Genomic DNA, 18,970 nt, shown 5'->3' on the forward strand with positions numbered 1-18,970 from the left:
CATAGTTCTATTCTAGTTAAATCATATAAACATTTAAAATAAGCCTATAAAAATGTTATATAGACAAGAACTACAATTACTATATATTATCTTGTGACATTGTGCTGTCTTTTATAGGATATTGATAGATTACTTTTGTAGCATTAGCTTTTCTTGTAATGATGAAATACATTTTATTCCAGTGTCTAAATGCAATTAATTCTGCTGGAAAGATACAGGAAAAAAATGTTGTTTGCTCAAAGGCACAGTTAAAAATGGGGTCGAAATGTACTATAAGACATTAATTTCACAAAGGAGTACAAGAACTTTGCTAGATTACATGCTCTGCTCATGAATAAATTAATAAATGTTATGTTGCCTGGAGGAAATTTGTTTATAGGAGTTTTTCTTAAGTAAAGCATATCATTTTCTTGGCTTTGCTGAGCACACTGGGAATTCCGCATGAATTCTGGATAATACTTTTGAAAATTAGCATCTCTGAGGCACATTAACAGATGGTAATGAATGTAACAAATCACCTACCTACTGTAAACCAAAAAGTTACTAATTTATGAGTATTCAGAATATGACTAACTAAGAGCCAACATTTATTTCTCTGCTATCACAATGAGAAATACACAAATACTAATGCACTGACCTGAAATGTATTTTTCTCTAAAGTATTATAGGGATATCCTGGTCCATGTTTATTAATCATTTTATGTTTTTGACAAAAAAACATCCCCAGATGTCACAATTTGTACAAAAAGTCTCAAATTGCGGAAATAAAGTCACTTTTATACCACTCTCACAAATAGATGAAAATGTGGGTGTGGTTTATTGGGAAGATGTGTAGCCTAAATTATTTAGACAGAAAATTATTTAAGCCAGAAAATTGTGCCAATTGTATGTCAAATTTATACATTCTTATAAGACAGTAAACTTTACCTAGTTTATTAAGAGGTATATGACTTTTAAGAAATGTGGTGCAATTCACTCCAACAACCTTAATTTAGACTGGATTATAAAATACCATACTTAATAAATTAGCTTCATTGGCCCAGATTTAGTAATCCTATAAATGGCACAAACTAAAAATAGCATATAGGTTAGCTAGACCTGCACCAGATTTATCACAGAGGCTCAGGCTGGATGATAAATGTGGTTCATTTATAGACACTTTTGTCTATACCAACTATTGGTTGGCGTACTTTGAGACAGCATTTTTAATCCACAATTCTGGAGCAATTTGGGTGCAAAATAACATACCTTAGGTCACGCCTGCTTTCCAGCAAAGCTCAACCCGATCATGATAATCCACACCTTCCAAGCAAACTTAAAAAATTGTAGGAAGTATAAAAAGTGTAGTTGCACTACGCTGGACAAAAATTGCCCCAATTGCATCACTTTTTAGACAAATTTTAGGTGCAGACACATTAGTAAATTTGAGCCATTTGGGTAGATTTATCAAAAAGGGTGTAAAGGAAAAGTGGCTTAGTTGCCCATAGCAACCAATCAGATTTCACTTTCATTTATCAGAGCTCCTTTGGAAAATTAAAGTTGATAGCAACTTTTCTTTTACAACAGTTTGTAAAATCTCTGCCATTGTGTTTTAGACTGAATGATAACCTTAAAGTAAAATTCCCCTTTTTGCCTTAATAACAGTCAATTTATTAAGATATAATAAAAAAAAATCCTGAAAAAATGTACATTGTTATTTTAATTCTTCATTACAATTTTTTTTTTTAAGCCATTAGGATTGGGTGGAAGGACAAGTTATGATAATGATTTTGAGACATAAAGGTCTAAATGATTTCTGTGACCCATGACATCAAAACAAATGTTCTAGATACAACATGTCTAAGAAATAATTCTAATAATCCTTCTTTGTTTAGATAAGGGCAACATTTCAACAAACATAAAAAAAATCCAATATCCAGAATATCATCCTAATATATACCTCCTTATGTGTATCACTGTCATATGCCATTACGATGGATGATTGTACTGTCTGTTTTGCATAGCAATCGCCTACATATGAGATGACAAGAGTAACTGTTTTATTTAATGCCAGATTCAATTCCTGGGGATCATTTTGAGAGATATGTTTTCCACTGTTTCCTTACACGCTTCCTGTAGAGCTGTCTTTTCTAGTGTTGATCGAGCACCAAAGTGCTCGGGTGCTCTGACAAAACACATCAGGATGCTCTGGTGCTCTACATTATATGCGAAGGGCCTGCTGAAGAGCTGACCCTTTAAAAAATTGAATGCGAGGGCCTGCTGGTGAGCTGACCCTCTAAAAAATTATATCCGAGGGCCTGCTGGTGAGCTGACCCTGTAAAACATTGTAGGTGAGGGCCTGCTGGTGAGCTGACCCTGTAAAACATAATATGCGAAGGGCCTATATGAGAGGGCATTATATGCGACGAATAAGCATGTGGTGATATGATGGAAGAGGAGAAGGAGGATGAGAAAAGGAATATTTAACCATATACCCTTGTTTGTGGTGGAAGGGAATACAGTGTATTCAGTACATTATAAAGAACACATTTAAAGTGCCTTCATGTTCATCAGCTTTCTTCTGGTGGAGTCGAGAAGTCATGGTCAATCCAGGCCTTGTTCATTTTTATAAGAGTCAACCTGTCAGCATTTTCAGTTGACAGGCGGATACGCTTATCTGTTATAATGCCACCAGCAGCACTAAATACCCGTTTAAACAAAACGCTGGAGGCAGGGCAGGCCAGCACCTCCAAGGTGTAGAGAGCCAGTTTGTACCACGTGTACAGCTTGGACACCCAGTAATTGTAAGGCACTGGAGGATCATTGAGGACGCTGACATGATCTGCTACGTACTCCTTCACCGTCTTCCAAACTTTTTCCCTCCTTGTGACACTAGGCCGCGCATCAGGGTGAGGGTGCTGGCAGGGTGTCATGAAACTGTCAAAGGCTTTGGAGAGTGTTGCCCTGCCTCTGTTGGAACTGCTGTGTGTTCCCCTTGTCTCCCCTCCTAAGTTGGCCAAGGAACTACAGACTCTGCCGCCAGCTTTGTCAGATATACATTTTTGGAGCAATTTTTCATAAAGGATCTTCTGGTATTGCACCGTTTTGCTCATTCTCTCCACCAGAGGAATGAGAGATGAGAAGTTCTCTTTGTAGCAGAGGTTGATAAGGGTAAAAAAACAGTAATCCGTGTTGTCTAAAATGCATATAAAGCGGGTTGCATGAAAGGCAGCCTAACATGAAGTCAGCCAATATGTGCCAGAATACCAACAGGCAAGACTTCGCTGTCGTCATCAGGAGGTTGACCCTTAATTTCCTCATCCTCTTCCTGCTATTCTGCACACCCACGCAGAACAGATGGAATTAAACTTCCATGGGTACTACCCTCTGTAGCGGAGGCAATCGTCTCCTGCTTTTCCTCCTCCTCTTCATCGTCCAATTCGCGCTGAGAAGATGTACTGAGGGTGGACTGGCCATCACCCTGTGTAATGTCTTCCCCCATTTCCACCTTTTCCACATGCAAAGCGTTGTCCTTAATTGTGAGCAGTGAGCGTTTGAGTAGACACAGAAGTGGGATGGTTACGCTGATAATAGTGTTATCGCCACTCACCATCTCTGTTGATTCCTCAAAGTTTCTTAAAATCTCACAGAGGTCAGACATCCATGCCCACTCCTCTCTTGTGAATAGCGGAAGCTGACTGGAAAGGCGACGACCATGTTGCAGCTGGTATTCCACTACTGCCCTCTGCTGCTCACAAAGCCTGGCCAACATATGGAATGTGGAGTTCCAGCGCGTGCTCATGTCGCATAACAGCCAGTGAGCTGGCAATTTAAAGCGCTGCTGCAGCTTTGACAGACTGGCTGAAGCTGTCAATGACTTGCGGAAATGTGCACACACGCGGCGCATCTTCACCAAAAGCTCATGCAAATTGGGGTATGTTTTGAGAAACCGCTGAACCACTAAGTTTCAGCTGTGGGCTAGGCATGGGATATGTGTGAGTTGGCCGAGCTCCAAAGCCACCACCAAGTTACGGCCATTATCAGACAAAACTATGCCTGGTTCTAGGTTGAGTGGCGAGAGCCACAGCTCAGTCTGGACTCTTATCCCCTGCCACAGCTCTGCAGCGGTGTGCTGTTTGTCACCTAAGCAGATCAGTTTAAGCACGGCCTGCTGCCTCTTCCCCCTGCAGTGCTACTCTGCTTCCAGCGACTGACTGATGACTGACTGGTGCTGCACGTGGGTAATTCGGAGGTGGAGGAGGAGGCGGAGGAGGAGAAGTGGGGTTTGGAGCCACTAACGTAGGTGCTGACGTAAACGCTGATCTACGTAGGGCTTGCAATCCTTGGCGTTGGTAGCACCAGTGCCATCCCAGGGTACGACATCCACAACATTCACCCAGTGTGCCGTCAGGGAAATGTAGCGTCCCTGACCGAATGCACTTGTCCATATGTCCGTGGTTAAGTGGCCCTTCCCAGTAACTGCGTTGGTCATGGCACGGGTGATGTTACGGGACACATGCTGGTGTAAGGCAGGCACAGCACACCTTGACTAAACTGCAATATTTCCAGGGCCAGTAATTTGGAAAGCTGTGCATTTAGTGCTATGGCCTGTGGGTGGGTGGCTGGGTATTTGCGCTTGTGTTCAAAGGCCTGGGATAAGAACATTTGGATGCTGCCCTGGGACACGGAAGTGGAACATAACATAGGGGAAGATGAGTGGTGTGACCCGCAGACACAGATTGCTGACCCAGGTATTCATCCCACTTATTACGGTGCTTGGATGCCATGTGGCGGATCATGCTGGTGGTGGTGAGGTTGCTAGTGTTCGTATGGCACAGGTTGCAAACTACTATTCTTTTGTCTTCCGCACTTTCCTAAAAAAAGCGTCATACTGCGGAACATCTACCCCTTGGCAAGGGAGATTTCCGCAAGGAGGTGCTCCGTGGAACAGTTGCAGGCCTGTTTGGTGTGGCCCGCCTTCTCTTTTTTGGCACCTCACTGCCTCTTCCAGCCTGTTGCAGTGCTGAAGATCCCTCCCCCTCTGTACTGCTGTCCTTGCTCGGCTTGCCATCTTCCCAGGTTTGGTCAGTGACCTCATCATCCGCAACCTCCTCTTCGACTTCTTCACTCTGATCATCCTCCTGATTTGTTGACCTAACCACAACCTCAGTGATGAACAACTGTGTCTTATTCACGTCATCAACCTCTTGAGACAGTAATTGCGGTTGACTCATTGGCAACTGTGTCTCATCATCATCCACCTCATTAAACACTAATTGCCATTCCCCACCTTCATGTTCTTGTGACTGTGGATGCTAAAGAGGTTGGGAATAAGGGCACAAGATCTCATGTCCCTCTACAGGCGTGCTTGGCGAGAGGTCCAAATCAAGTAATCGCGATGAAAAGAGGTCCTTGGAATATTCAAGTGTGGGATCACTTGTTTGGTCAGACTGTACATGGTGGGAGAAAGGAGAATCAGGGTGAGGATTGTGTTGACCAGACTCCTGGCTACTGAGGCTGGTCTTGGTGGAAGACAGGGTGGTGCTTAACCGACTGGAAGCATTATCTGCTGCAATCCAACCGACCACCTGCTCGCACTAAGCTGACTTTGTGAGCGTTGTCCTGTGCCACCCTGCAAACTGGGACATAAAGCTAGGTATCGTGGATAATTGTTTTTCTTGTGCTCTGGCAGCAGGCACAGTTTCTCCGCACCCAGGGCCACGGCCTCTGCGTGCACCATCAGCATCACGGCCACCATCAGAAATCCGTCCCTTACTGCTCGTCTTCTTCATTTTAAATGTGATATATGCTTGAAAGTATGTCACACGTACTGTACAGTAGCGTAGGATTTTGAAGTGTGAGCGCAATTTTTTCTTACAAAGGTATTTGTGATGAGGAAACGTTATACAGGACAGGTACCACAGGTAATGCCACTGTTCGCAGTGTCTACGGAAAAAGTACACTGGATGTCACTGATATTTTAGGGATGCGCACACTTTAAACAGGAGATGTGGCGTGGATAATTTAATTGTCCGCAGCAGACACCGTCTATTGAAAAAGTGCACTGGATGTCACTGATATTTTAGGGATGCGCACACTTTACACAGGAGATGTGGCGCAAATAATTTAACTGTCCGCAGCAGCCTATTACACGGTATTCAGCGCAGGATGCGCTCAAAATACACTCACCTAAAAAATTATTAGGAACACCTGTTCTATTTCTCATTAATGCAATTATCTAGTCAACCAATCACTTGGCAGTTGCTTCAATGCATTTAGGGGTGTGGTCCTGGTCAAGACAATCTCCTGAACTCCAAACTGAATGTCAGAATGGGAAAGAAAGGTGATTTAAGCAATTTTGAGCGTGGCATGGTTGTTGGTGCCAGACGGGCCGGTCTGAGTATTTCACAATCTGCTCAGTTACTGGGATTTTCACGCACAACCATTTCTAGGGTTTACAAAGAATCGTGTGAAAAGGGAAAAACATCCAGTATGCGGCAGTCCTGTGGGCAAAAATGCCTTGTGGATGCTAGAGGTCAGAGGAGAATGGGCCGACTGATTCAAGCTGATAGAAGAGCAACGTTGACTGAAATAACCACTCGTTACAACCGAGGTATGCAGCAAAGCATTTGTGAAGCCACAACACGCACAACCTTGAGGCAGATGGGCTACAACAGCAGAAGACCCCACCGGGTACCACTCATCTCCACTACAAATAGGAAAAAGAGGCTACAATTTGCACGAGCTAACCAAAATTGGACTGTTGAAGACTGGAAAAATGTTGCCTGGTCTGATGAGTCTCGATTTCTGTTGAGACATTCAAATGGTAGAGGCCGAATTTGGCGTAAACAGAATGAGAACATGTATCCATCCTCTGATGGCTACTTCCAGCAGGATAATGCACCATGTCACAAAGCTCGAATCATTTCAAATTGGGTTCTTGAACATGACAATGAGTTCACTGTACTAAAATGGCCCCCACAGTCATCAGATCTCAACCCAATAGAGCATCTTTGGGATGTGGTGGAACGGGAGCTTCGTGCCCTGGATGTGCATCCCTCAAATCTCCATCAACTGCAAGATGCTATCCTATCAATATGGGCCAACATTTCTAAAGAATGCTATCAGCACCTTGTTGAATCAATGCCACGTAGAATTAAGGCAGTTCTGAAGGCAAAAGGGGGTCCAACACCGTATTAATATGGTGTTCCTAATAATTCTTTAGGTGAGTGTATATATTGCTGCTGTCACACACAATAGTCCTTAAAAGGACTTTTGGATCTCTGAAAAGGTTTTGTATCAAAATCTTCCTATTACACTCCCTACACTGTCTGTCCCATCCTATGCACAGCTCTCCCTAACACTGAGCAATTTAGCGCAGGTTGCGCTACAAACATATATTGCTGCTGTCACACACAATAGTTCTTACAAGGACTTTTGGGTCTCTGAAATGTTTTTGTACAAAAAAAATATTCAATTACACTTCCTACACTCCCTGTCCCTTCCTATGCTCAGCTCTCCCTGACTACGAATGAGCCGAACACGCGTCATCGGGTGCTATATAGCACTCGATGACACTTTCCGGCCAGCCAATCACTGTAATGCCAGTAGCCAACATGGCTACTGGCATTACAGTGAGAGCAGTATTTAACCGCACGTTTTTTGGCTGCGTAGCAGCCAAGAAACGTGCGGGGAGGAGACTTAAGCATGGCGCTTGAGCATATGCGGTACTCGGCCAAATACCGCCATGTGCCGAGCATCGAGATGCTCGAGCCGAACAGGTGTTTGGCCGAGCATGCTCGATCAACACTAGTCTTTTCCAATATACCTTAAATTTTCATAATCTGTCGAAAGCAAGATACAGTAAAATCAATCTATAATCAATCAGTTTACATATTTATCAATGTAATTTTGTTATTCAGATTTTTGATCTAGGAACATAAATACAACAACCTGAAGAATATGCAACCTTCAAATTGAGGAAAATATATAATTATTTTTTTACCATAGTATCTTTGCGGATCATTTTCTATTCAGAAATATACCTATATTAGATGTATTTCTGGTGCAGATTGCGGCGCAAAGTTCCTTTGCGACACAATCTGTGACTTTTTCCCCTCTCACGCCAGGTCTAAAAAAGTGGGTGTGGCATTGGTAGGGAGGGTAGGGGCCAGTAGGCCTATCTCATTCATCATTTTCTATCCCTGTTTAAGGCATAGAAAATGGTCTGAATGTAAGACAGCTCGAAAGCTGGCTTACATTTTGACCGGTGGAGGATACACTGAAGTTATATAGAGGTTGGCACCTCTTCATAACTTTGGCAGATTCGCAACAGCTATAGGGGTTAATAAGACTGGCATATAAAATGCTGGCCTCACAGCTGAGTCCAAAACCACATCACTCTTTTGTTTTCTATTCTTCTGTTCTGTCCGAAGAACAGAAAAAAAAAAAAACCTCATCGTTTATTTTGAGCATCTGTTCTGCTCATATTGCATCCATTTTTGTCAGTTCCATCAGAGATCCATTAATTTAGATGGGAGAAAAATTCCTGCTGGAGGACTTTTTTATTATGGCATGTGATGTGGACATGGCCTGACGAGTTCCTTTGCTGGTAGTGCTGAGTGAATCGAAATTCACAAAGTGGACTTTGATCCGCATTTCGGGAACAATTTGATTCGCCATGAAGCCAAATTTTCTTTTGCTTCGTGGTAACAAATCAATTTTCCCTAAAATGACAGTAAAAAAAAAGTAAATCATACTCACCTCATCCACTTGCAAGTGAAGAGTCCGCCGCAGGTATCTTGATTGAAGATCCCACACAAAATATTGTGCATGGTGATGTATGACGTCACCACGCCAGCCGGCGTGATGATGTCATCACTCACCGTGTGACATTTTGCACTCAGTCTTCAATCAAGATGACTGCGACAGACTCTTCACGATCAAATGGATAAGGTAAGTACACTGTATTTAAATTTTTTTAACAGATTAACCCCTGACAGCCTTCAATGGTCATCTCAGATGCCACAATCAGCGATGAATGCGGCATCTGAAAGGTTCAAAGATGGGAGGAGGCCGTTCCCCGTCATTGCGTCCACTACTCACAAAGAAATGTGCTTCAGGACAAATTAATTTATCACAAAACAAATTTCTTTCGGAGAAGCAACCAAATTGAATTTTTGAGAACTTTGCTCATCTCTACTTTCTGGCACAAAGTTTGTTCAGCTGACTCTCACCAGAACAATTATGACTATAACATAGGTTGTAGGATCAGTTAAAAACTGTACTTGCAAAGATACTCAACATTTTCTCTATATTGTATTTTTTGTATAAAATTCTGGGGTGATGCAAATCGTTAATTTCTAACGATAATTTGTTTTCCCTTAGTCCTAACAGCAGCACAGATGGGGTTAACTGCCCCCTGTGGACTGGTAGGACCGGCGGAATTTTTAATGAGCCCAAGAACCAATAAGCGATCTTCAGCTCCCTGAAAGGGAGGAGATCGCCCCCCAGCCCACCATGTCTTTAACAAGCATAATATACCTAGGGTGGGAAATTTGTGTGCTGCTGTTAGGACTAAGGGAAAACAAATTATCGTTAGAAATTAACGATTCCCTTACGTCCTACCAGCAGCACAGATGGGGAGATAGCAAGAAGAAACCCCTAGGGAGGGTCCTCATGCCTGGCAGAACTAAGAACTGTCTGCCCAAAAGCCGAAAACTCTGCCACCCTAGCATCTATCCTATAATGGGAGACTCAGAGCTCCAGGAAGCCGCCTTACAGATCAACTCTAAGGGGAGAAGTCTTCTCTCCGCAACAGAGGTGGAGACAGCCCTAGTAGAATGGGCCCTCACAAACTCCGGAGGATCTAGACATTGGGAGACGAAAGCCTCCCTAATGGGTTCCTTGATCCAGCGACTAATGGTAGCTTTAGACGCTTTACGGCCTTTAGACTTACCGGCAAACAGGATGAGGAGATTCTCATCTATCCTGAACTCTCTGGATCTATCCACATAGACCTGGAGGCACCTCGAAATATCCAGCGGGTGTCTGGCTGGAGTATCAGAGGAGAAGGCTGAAAACAAAACTGGTAAAGAGATTACCTGGTTAATATTTTGGAAGGTTGGAACCTTAGGCCTGAAGTAGGGTAAAAACTTCAGGAGTACTCTGTCCTGCAAGAAGATGATGTAAGGGTGAATTGAAGAAAAAGCCTGTAGTTCAGAGATCCTTTTGGCTGAAGCTACAGCCAGAAAAAAAAACCACCTTTAAGGTCAAAAATCTTAATTCCACCTGCTCCAATGGCTCGAAGGGGGGAGATGCTAACCCCCTGAGCACTACTGAAAGATCCCACTGGGGAATAGGTTTCAGTATAGTAGGCTTTAGTCTTTCAGCTCCCTTCAGGAAGCGTTTGATGAGTGGGTCCCGAGAATGTGGCCTGTTAAGGCAGGCCGAGATGGCACATATCTGTACTCTCAAGCTAGCTGGAGAAAGACCTTTATCTAATCCATCTTGAAGGAATTGCAATAAAGCAGGAAGGGGCGGATCTGCAGACGCCACCTGTTTGGAATCACACCATGACACGAAGATTCTCATGATTCTGGAGTAGGCCTTCTTCGTAGACTCTGCTCTGGAATGAGACCAAGTTTTCAGGACCGACTCGGAAAGCCCCTCTATGTTGGGAAGGGACTGATCAACCTCCAGGCTGTCAGGTTGAATCTGTGCAGATCTGGGCAGAGGTGAGTGTCCCACGACACCAGGGTCTGCTCCGGGGGGAGTCTCCAATATTGTCCCCGACTCATCTGAATGAGCTGGGTAAACCAGGATCTCCTGGGCCAGAACGGTATGATGGCTATTACCGAGGCCTGATCCTGCCGGATTTTCATCAATACCCTCGGTATCATGGAAAACGGAGGGAAGATGTAAGCCAGCCTGAACCTTCACGGTATCGACAGAGCATCTATCACCAGGGGGTTGTCTTCCCTGTAAAGGGAACAGAACCTCAGCACCTTGGCGTTGAACCTGGTCGCCATGAGATCCACCTCTGGCATACCCCATCTGTGAACTAACTGCCTGAAGATCTCCGGATGCAGAGACCACTCCATGGTCGGTAATCCTCGACTTAAGCGGTCCGCAATCATATTGAGGGAGCCTCGAATATGAGTGGCAGATAGATGGGAAAGGTTCATCTCTGCCCACCGAAGAATTACCCCGATCTCTGACAGAAGGGGCAATGATCTTGTGCCTCCCTGCTTGTTTATGTAGAGAACCGCAGTCATATTGTCTGACTGGACTTTCACTGCTTTGCCCCGGATCTGAGGGGCGAAGTGAAGGAGGGCTAGCCGGATAGCTCGCATCTCGCGAAGATTGGAAGAGAGACGCGGCTCCAGAGGAGACCAAGATCCCTGCACTGAGGATCTGCCTAGGTGAGCGCCCCAGCCTACAAGGGACGCGTCTGTAGTCAATATGAGCCAAACTGGTTGGGTCATAGACTTCCCTGCTGGCAGATGGAACCACCATCTGAGGGAATTACGGGTTTGTCTGGACAGGGAGCACAGGGAATCTAGCCCCACAGGGCTGCCGTTCCATAAGTCTAAGACCTCCGACTGAAGAGGACGGAGGTGCCATAGCGCCCAAGGGAATGCGTCCGCAGCCGCTGACATGAGCCCCAGCATCTTCATGAGAGTCCGGATGGAGACTCGACGAGGGACATAAAAGGACCCTTGCAAAGTCCTGAATTCCCGCTCTCCTTTCTAGAGTCAACTGGAGGGACATCTCCACAGAGTCGACCACAAATCCTAAATAATGGATTGAAGTCGATGGGCTCACATTCGACTTCTGCCAGTTGATAATCCAGCCCAGGCGGAGGAGAAAGGAGGTTGCGATCTGAAGATGGTGGGTAAGGATCGGAACTGAAGAGGCTATGAAAAGCCAATCGTCCAGATAAGGAATAATAGTCAGTCCTTGAAGTCTCAAAGCTGCCACCACCGACACCACCACCTTGGTGAAGATAAGAGGGGCAGAAGAGATTCCGAAAGGGAAGAGCGGCGAACTGAAAATGCCTGCGAACCCCTGAAATCTGGACCGCGATCCTGAGGAACTTCCGGGAGGCGGAATGGATCGGGATGTGGAGGTAAGCATCCCTGAGGTCCAGAGTAGCCATGACGTCCCCAGGATTGAGGATGTGGCTGACTGACCTTATGGTTTCCATCCGAAACCTGGTTTTCCTTACAAATCGATTGAGGAATCTCAAGTCGATGATCATCTGGAGATCTCCCGTCTTCTTGGGAACCAGGAATACTGGAGAATAAATCCCTAGGCCTCTCTCCCCTGCCGGCACCTCCTCCAGAGCTCCCTGGGAGATATAGTCCTGAATGTAGGACTCTAGGATCTTCTGTTTGGCAGACCCGAAGTTTCGCGTGGCGATGAATCTCTCTGGGGGGGAGAGATGAGATCTACCCGGTAACCGGCAGAAACTATACTCTGAACCCAGGGGTCTGCAATCTGCTAGGCCCAAATGAGTTTGAAGTGGGAGAGAAGGCCCCCCACGGGAATCTGGGGAAGGGGTACGGGAAAATCTAGAGGAGATACGGCAGGGACAGCAGGGCTTAACCAAGAGCCTCGGGGAGGTCCATAGTCAGGAGGGTTTCGCCTCCCTGGTGGGTTTGCGGGGGCGTCTCGAGGGTCTACGAGACGGCCCCCCCCAATCTCTACGCCTAGCCTGCTGCCCCGAACGGCCTCCGCCTTTTTGATCCTGTCTGGTGCGTCCCTGAAAGGGCTGCTGGGGGAGACTCTTCCCTTTTTTATCGGAGAGTCCCTCCATAATTTTATCCAACTCGGATCCGAACAGCCTATCCAGCTCGAAGGGGAGCCCACATAAATTAAATTTGGAGGCGTTGTCCGCATTCCACGGCTTCAGCCATAGTGGTCTACGGGCGGCTGAGACCAGAGCCATTGTTTTGGCTGCCAGTTTTAACTGCATCTGGGTGGAATCACACAGAAAATCCATAGCCAGATTAACTGACTTGAAGGCGGTCAAGATGTCATCCCGGGAAACGCTCTGGTCAACGTCTGTCTGAATTTGATTCAGCCTGGAGCGTAGGAAGGAGGCTACTTCAGTGGCCGCAATAGATGTCGATGCGGAGGCAGCGGCCGCCGCGTAACCCCTCCTAAGGGTGCACTCTGCCCTCCGATCTAGAGGGTCCTGCAGACTAGACCCATCATCTGCAGGGACCAGAGTGCGCCTGGACAACTTGGCTATCGCCATGTCCACCTTGGGAATGGAACCCCATGATTCCACCAAGGGTTTAGCCATCGGGTACATAAGCTTGAACTTCCTGGTGAGGACTGGACCTTTTTCAGGCTTTCTCAACTCTGTGCGCATCACAGAAAGAAGGGTCTCATCCTCCCTAAAGACACGCTGTGTCCGGCCGGCGGGATCGGAGGACTCCCCCATGTCAACATCATGGTCCCCCGACCTGATGGACTTCAGCAACTTCTGTGTTTTCTCTGGAGGAAAAAAACAAGAAGTTAGTTCTTCTTCATCAGAAGATGACCCCACCGAACAGGGGGTGGGTCTCTCGACTTTTGCAGCCACTTCCATAGGAGTCTGGGAGGATCCTGGTAGCCTCTCATTAAGAAGGCGCACAACTCCCTTTATGGAATCATCCACGTAGGTCTTCGTCCACTGGAACATCTTCTGCATCGTGGGTTCCGTGGTTGCCTGTGTGCGACAACTTTCACACCTTGAGTAAGGGCAGTTGTCGTCCAAGGGTGTGTTACAGTCGTAACAGGCCAAGTGCTTTCTTTTGGCCCCGGACTTCTGCTGTTGATCCGAATCCCTAGGGGAAGCCATCACTGTAACAGAAAAAAGACAGGTCATAACTCCTAACAAACACCCAGAGAGGTGGAAAGAGACCATATGTGACGCCCACCAGCACTTGAAGAAAATAGAGCTGGAAGAAAATACCCAATAGCAAAGAAATATATGCCAATCACAGGGAACTCTGGAGCTAGCTTGTCAAAGCAACGCAACCAGAGACTGAATGACAGGCTCTGGGCGTTTAAAAAGGGGAAGCCCCGCCCCTGGGCGGGATCTCCACAGAACTAAGCCCAGAGATCTAATGGAGCCTTATTATAGGCTCAGCTTTATACAAACACATCTCCCTTACAACTCTGACAGTGCAGGATGTCCCTCTGTGATAGAAAGACCGTGCGGTGAGAAGAAAAAAAAACACAGCGTCAGAGATATGAGAAAACCGGAAGTGACGTTGCGCACCTGCGCGTCACTTCCGGAAGATGGCAGCGCCGAAAGGCGCCGACACTAGCGCGGCGAAAGCAAACGGAGTACCAGCTGTGCCTCTGAAAACCAGCATCGGAGGAAGAGGGGAGGGGGGCCACCCCCCCCCCCCCCCCCCCGAGGTACGCTTTGTAAAATATAGCGCCGCAATAAGCCTGGAAAGCAAGAGGCAAAAGGCAAAGCAAAAAAGGGCGATCTCTTAGAAAAAACAAGAGAGCCCCCTTCAAAAACACTTCAGCTCCCCAAAAGGGGAAGCTACACGCCAGTCCACCTGTCCAAAGGACAGAAAAAAAAACGGTGGGCTGGGGGGCGATCTCCTCCCTTTCAGGGAGCTGAAGATCGCTTATTGGTTCTTGGGCTCATTAAAAATTCCGCTGGTCCTACCAGTCCACAGGGGGCAGTTAACCCCATCTGTGCTGCTGGTAGGACGTAAGGGAACCATTATTTTAACAATACTAATGCAAACACTTTCCAATGTAATTTTCACAATTCTTTGATTCTTCCTTACCTGCAGCTATTTTGTTTCTTTACTTTCTGTGGGTCAGCAGCAGCTCATCAAGCATATTGCTAATACCTTCCTCTCATGCATAGACAATGTTCGATCTGCAGTCTGTGCCAACCACCTTCCTGCTGTCCTCTGCAGGTGTGGACTCCATGCCACTAACAATGACATTTGGCATCCTGGTCATGGGTTCCCTCTCCATGTTGCAGCCTCCATACTTCTGTCTGGTCCACCCTTAGGGTGTGTGCTCCCAAATCCTTGCCCAGCCAATGGCTCCGGGTCCAGGCAGAGGGAGCCTAACCGTTACATTTCCTGGTGAAAGAAAAGGTGTTCGATACTCTAGTGTAAGGATGAGTTTGGATGGAACTGGTTTCAATCTGAACTTTGCTATTTTGAAGATGGCAGATGAACCTGAATATGATCAGGCTCACTTTGGACAATTCCACTAATACAGTGCCTAGCCCCATTTTGGTGCACATGTCAGTGGGAAAAAAGCACTATGAGGGATTAAGATGGGTTCTCACATGACCCTAAGAGGAAGTGGGGGAGGGCTTTCCCTGATTGGCTCCAAGGCTGACAGACAGCCTGGATGAGACAATCAGTGCTGCGGCAGAGAGGTGCCCTCCTAGCAGGACGAGATAAAAAGCACCATTCTGTGCTGGGCTGTGAATAAGGGTAGTTGGGTATTACAATGTCTGCCAGGGAAATGATTTTAAGGTGTCAGGGAGAGTGAAAAATATAATCAGGGACAGTCAGAAATCAATCCACCTTATTGCCAGGGAGAGTAAAGGGAAAGGCTAGGATTCCAAAGAAGAATTGTGTGTTGTGTACAATAAGAGGCAGGGCAGCTGACAGACAGGGAGAGAGAAGACAGGACCTGTGGCTGATCCTGCTATCAGAAGGGTAGGTGAACCTCAAAAGCATCTACCTGCAATCATTTTTTCCCTTAATTTTCACAGAAATCATTTTTTGTGGGGTTCCACTCAATAAAGCTGCATATAGATGTGATTACTGCAGTAATACCCATGGTGTGTCAGCAATCTACCTGTGTATATTAAAGGGGAAATTGAATATCTAGCCTAAATCACCCAGTTACACATTTGCTCAGTTTCCACATGGTCACAATTTAAATATATACTGTATATATACGTGTATGTATATATATATATATATATATATATATATATATATATATACAGTACAGACCAAAAGTTTTGACACACCTTCTCATTCAAAGAGTTTTCTTTATTTTCATGACTATGAACATTGTAGATTCACACTGAAGGCATCAAAACTATGAATTAACACATGTGGAATTATATACATAACAAACAAGTGTGAAGCAACTGAAAATATGTCATATTCTAGGTTCTTCAAAGTAGCCACCTTTTGCTTTGATTACTGCTTTGCACACTCTTGGCATTCTCTTGATGAGCTTCAAGAGGTAGTCCCCTGAAATGGTTTTCACTTCACAGGTGTGCCCTGTCAGGTTTAATAAGTGGGATTTCTTGCCTTATAAATGGGGTTGGGACCATCAGTTGCGTTGAGGAGAAGTCAGGTGGATACACAGCTAATAGTCCTACTGAATAGACTGTTAGAATTTGTATTATGGCAAGAAAAAAGCAGCTTGTACATACATTCAGTTTCCACATGGTCGCAAATTACTTTTTTTTTTGGGGGGGGGGGGGTTCAATTTAATTAGGCTTCATGTATACGCGATTACTGCAACAATACACAAGATGTAGCAGCAATCTACCAGTGTGTATTAACAAGAAATTCAACATTGAGCCTCAGTTGTCCGTTCAAGCTTTTTTTTCGGATGGTTCAATTTAATTAAGCTGCATGCATATGTGATTAATGCAGCAATACCCCTGGTGTGGCAGCAACCTACCAGTGTACCAACGAGACATTTAGCATCAAGCCTCAATTGTCCATTTAAGTACAGGTCCTTCTCCAAAAATTAGCATATTGTGATAAAGTTAATTATTTTCTGTAATGTACTGATAAACATTAGACTTTCATATATTTTAGATTCATTACACACAACCGAAGTATTTCAAGCCTTTTCTTGTTTTAATATTGATGATATTGGCATACAGCTCATGAAAACCTCAAATTCCTATCTCAAAAAATTAGCATATCATGAAAAGGTTCTCTAAACGAGCTATTAACCTAATCATCTGAATCAACTAATTAACTCTAAACACCTGCAAAAGATTCCTGAGGCTTTTAAAAACTCCCAGCCTGGTTCATTACTCAAAACCGCAATCATGGGTACGACTGCCGACCTGACTGCTGTCCAGAAGGCCATCATTGACACCCTCAAGCAAGAGGGTAAGACACAGAAAGAAATTTCTGAACGAATAGGCTGTTCCCAGAGGGCACCTCAGTGGGAAGTTTGTGGGAAGGAAAAAGTGTGGCAGAAAACGCTGCACAACGAGAAGAGGTGCCGGACCTTGAGGAAGATTGTGGAGAAGGACCGATTCCAGACCTGCGGAAGCAGTGGACTGAGTCTGGAGTAGAAACATCCAGAGCCACCGTGTACAGGCGTGTGCAGGAAATGGGCTACAGGTGCCGTATTCCCCAGGTCAAGCCACTTTTAAACCAGAAACAGCGGCAGAAGCGCCTGACCTGGGCTACAGAGAAGCAGCACTGGACTGTTGCTCAGTGGTCCAAAGTACTTTTTTCGGATGAAAGCAAATTTTGCATGTCATTCGGAAATCAAGATGCCAGAGTCTGGAGGAAGACTGGGAGAGGGAAATGCCAAAATGCCTGAAGTCCAGTGTCAAGTACCCACAGTCAGTGATGGTCTGGGGTGCCATGTCAGCTGCTGGTGTTGGTCCACTGTGTTTTATCAAGGGCAGGGTCAATGCAGCTAGCTATCAGGAGATTTTGGAGCACTTCATGCTTCCATCTGCTGAAAAGCTTTATGAAGATGAAGATTTCATTTTTCAGCACGACCTGGCGCCTGCTCACAGTGCCAAAACCACTGGTAAATGGTTTACTGACCATGGTATTACTGTGCTCAATTGGCCTGCCAACTCTCCTGACCTGAACCCCATAGAGAATCTGTGGGATATTGGGAAGAGAAAGTTGAGAGACGCAAGACCCAACACTCTGGATGAGCTTAAGGCCGCTATCGAAGCATCCTGGGCCTCCATAACACCTCAGCAGTGCCACAGGCTGATTGCCTCCATGCCACGCCGCATTGAAGCAGTCATTTCTCCAAAAGGATTCCCGACCAAGTATTGAGTGCATAACTGAACTTAATTATTTGAAGGTTGACTTTTTTTGTATTAAAAACACTTTTCTTTTATTGGTCGGATGAAATATGCTAATTTTTTGAGATAGGCATTTTGGGTTTTCATGAGCTGTATGCCAAAATCATCAATATTAAAACAAGAAAAGGCTTGAACTACTTCAGTTGTGTGTAATGAATCTAAAATATATGAAAGTCTAATGTTTATCAGTACATTACAGAAAATAATGAACTTTATCACAATATGCTAATTTTTGGAGAAGGACCTGTATATATATATATATATATATATATATATATATATATATATATACTGAGACAGTGACAGGTAGAGTGATAGATGGCAGGTACTTTTCCCCCAGAATCCTGTCATATGCTGCTTAAGCTCCAGGGAATGCCCAGTATGTAGTGGAAAGCCAAGCTTTCCTGAAGTGGCTTTGTAGAAAAGCCGGTATAGGGCCTGGAGTTTTGGATTTGGGAAGAGTCCACTTCTGGGAAGAGTTCTAGCCTGCTGTCTCTGATTAGCTGTACCTGCAGCAGTTGCATAAGGAGAACTCAGGCAGAGAGTCTGGGCCTAAGACCTGGGTCTGATATGCTGGTGTGTGTGAGGAGCTCGCTGTGATGAACTGCAAGGCGGACAGTGTCATGTTTAGGAAAGTGAGTAAAATACTGTTTAGTTAGTGCTCAGACGAGCAGGATTTTATTTTGTATATCAAGGGGAGAAAAACAGAACTGGATCGCACATCCACAATGCTATGCTTTGATCTAATTAAACTCGCTTCTCAGCGCTATATTAAAGTGTACAGCCCCCCCATACTACATGCTGTACAGGGGGCATTAGTGTACATTTTGATCAAAAGGCATAAGCCCACTCACCACGCCAAGGTGACAAAGTGGCACTGCCCTAGTAGGCGGCAGGACCCAGGAGTCTCAG

The sequence above is a fragment of the Bufo bufo genome, chromosome 10, assembly GCF_905171765.1.
Source record: "Bufo bufo chromosome 10, aBufBuf1.1, whole genome shotgun sequence".
Lineage (NCBI taxonomy): Eukaryota > Metazoa > Chordata > Amphibia > Anura > Bufonidae > Bufo > Bufo bufo.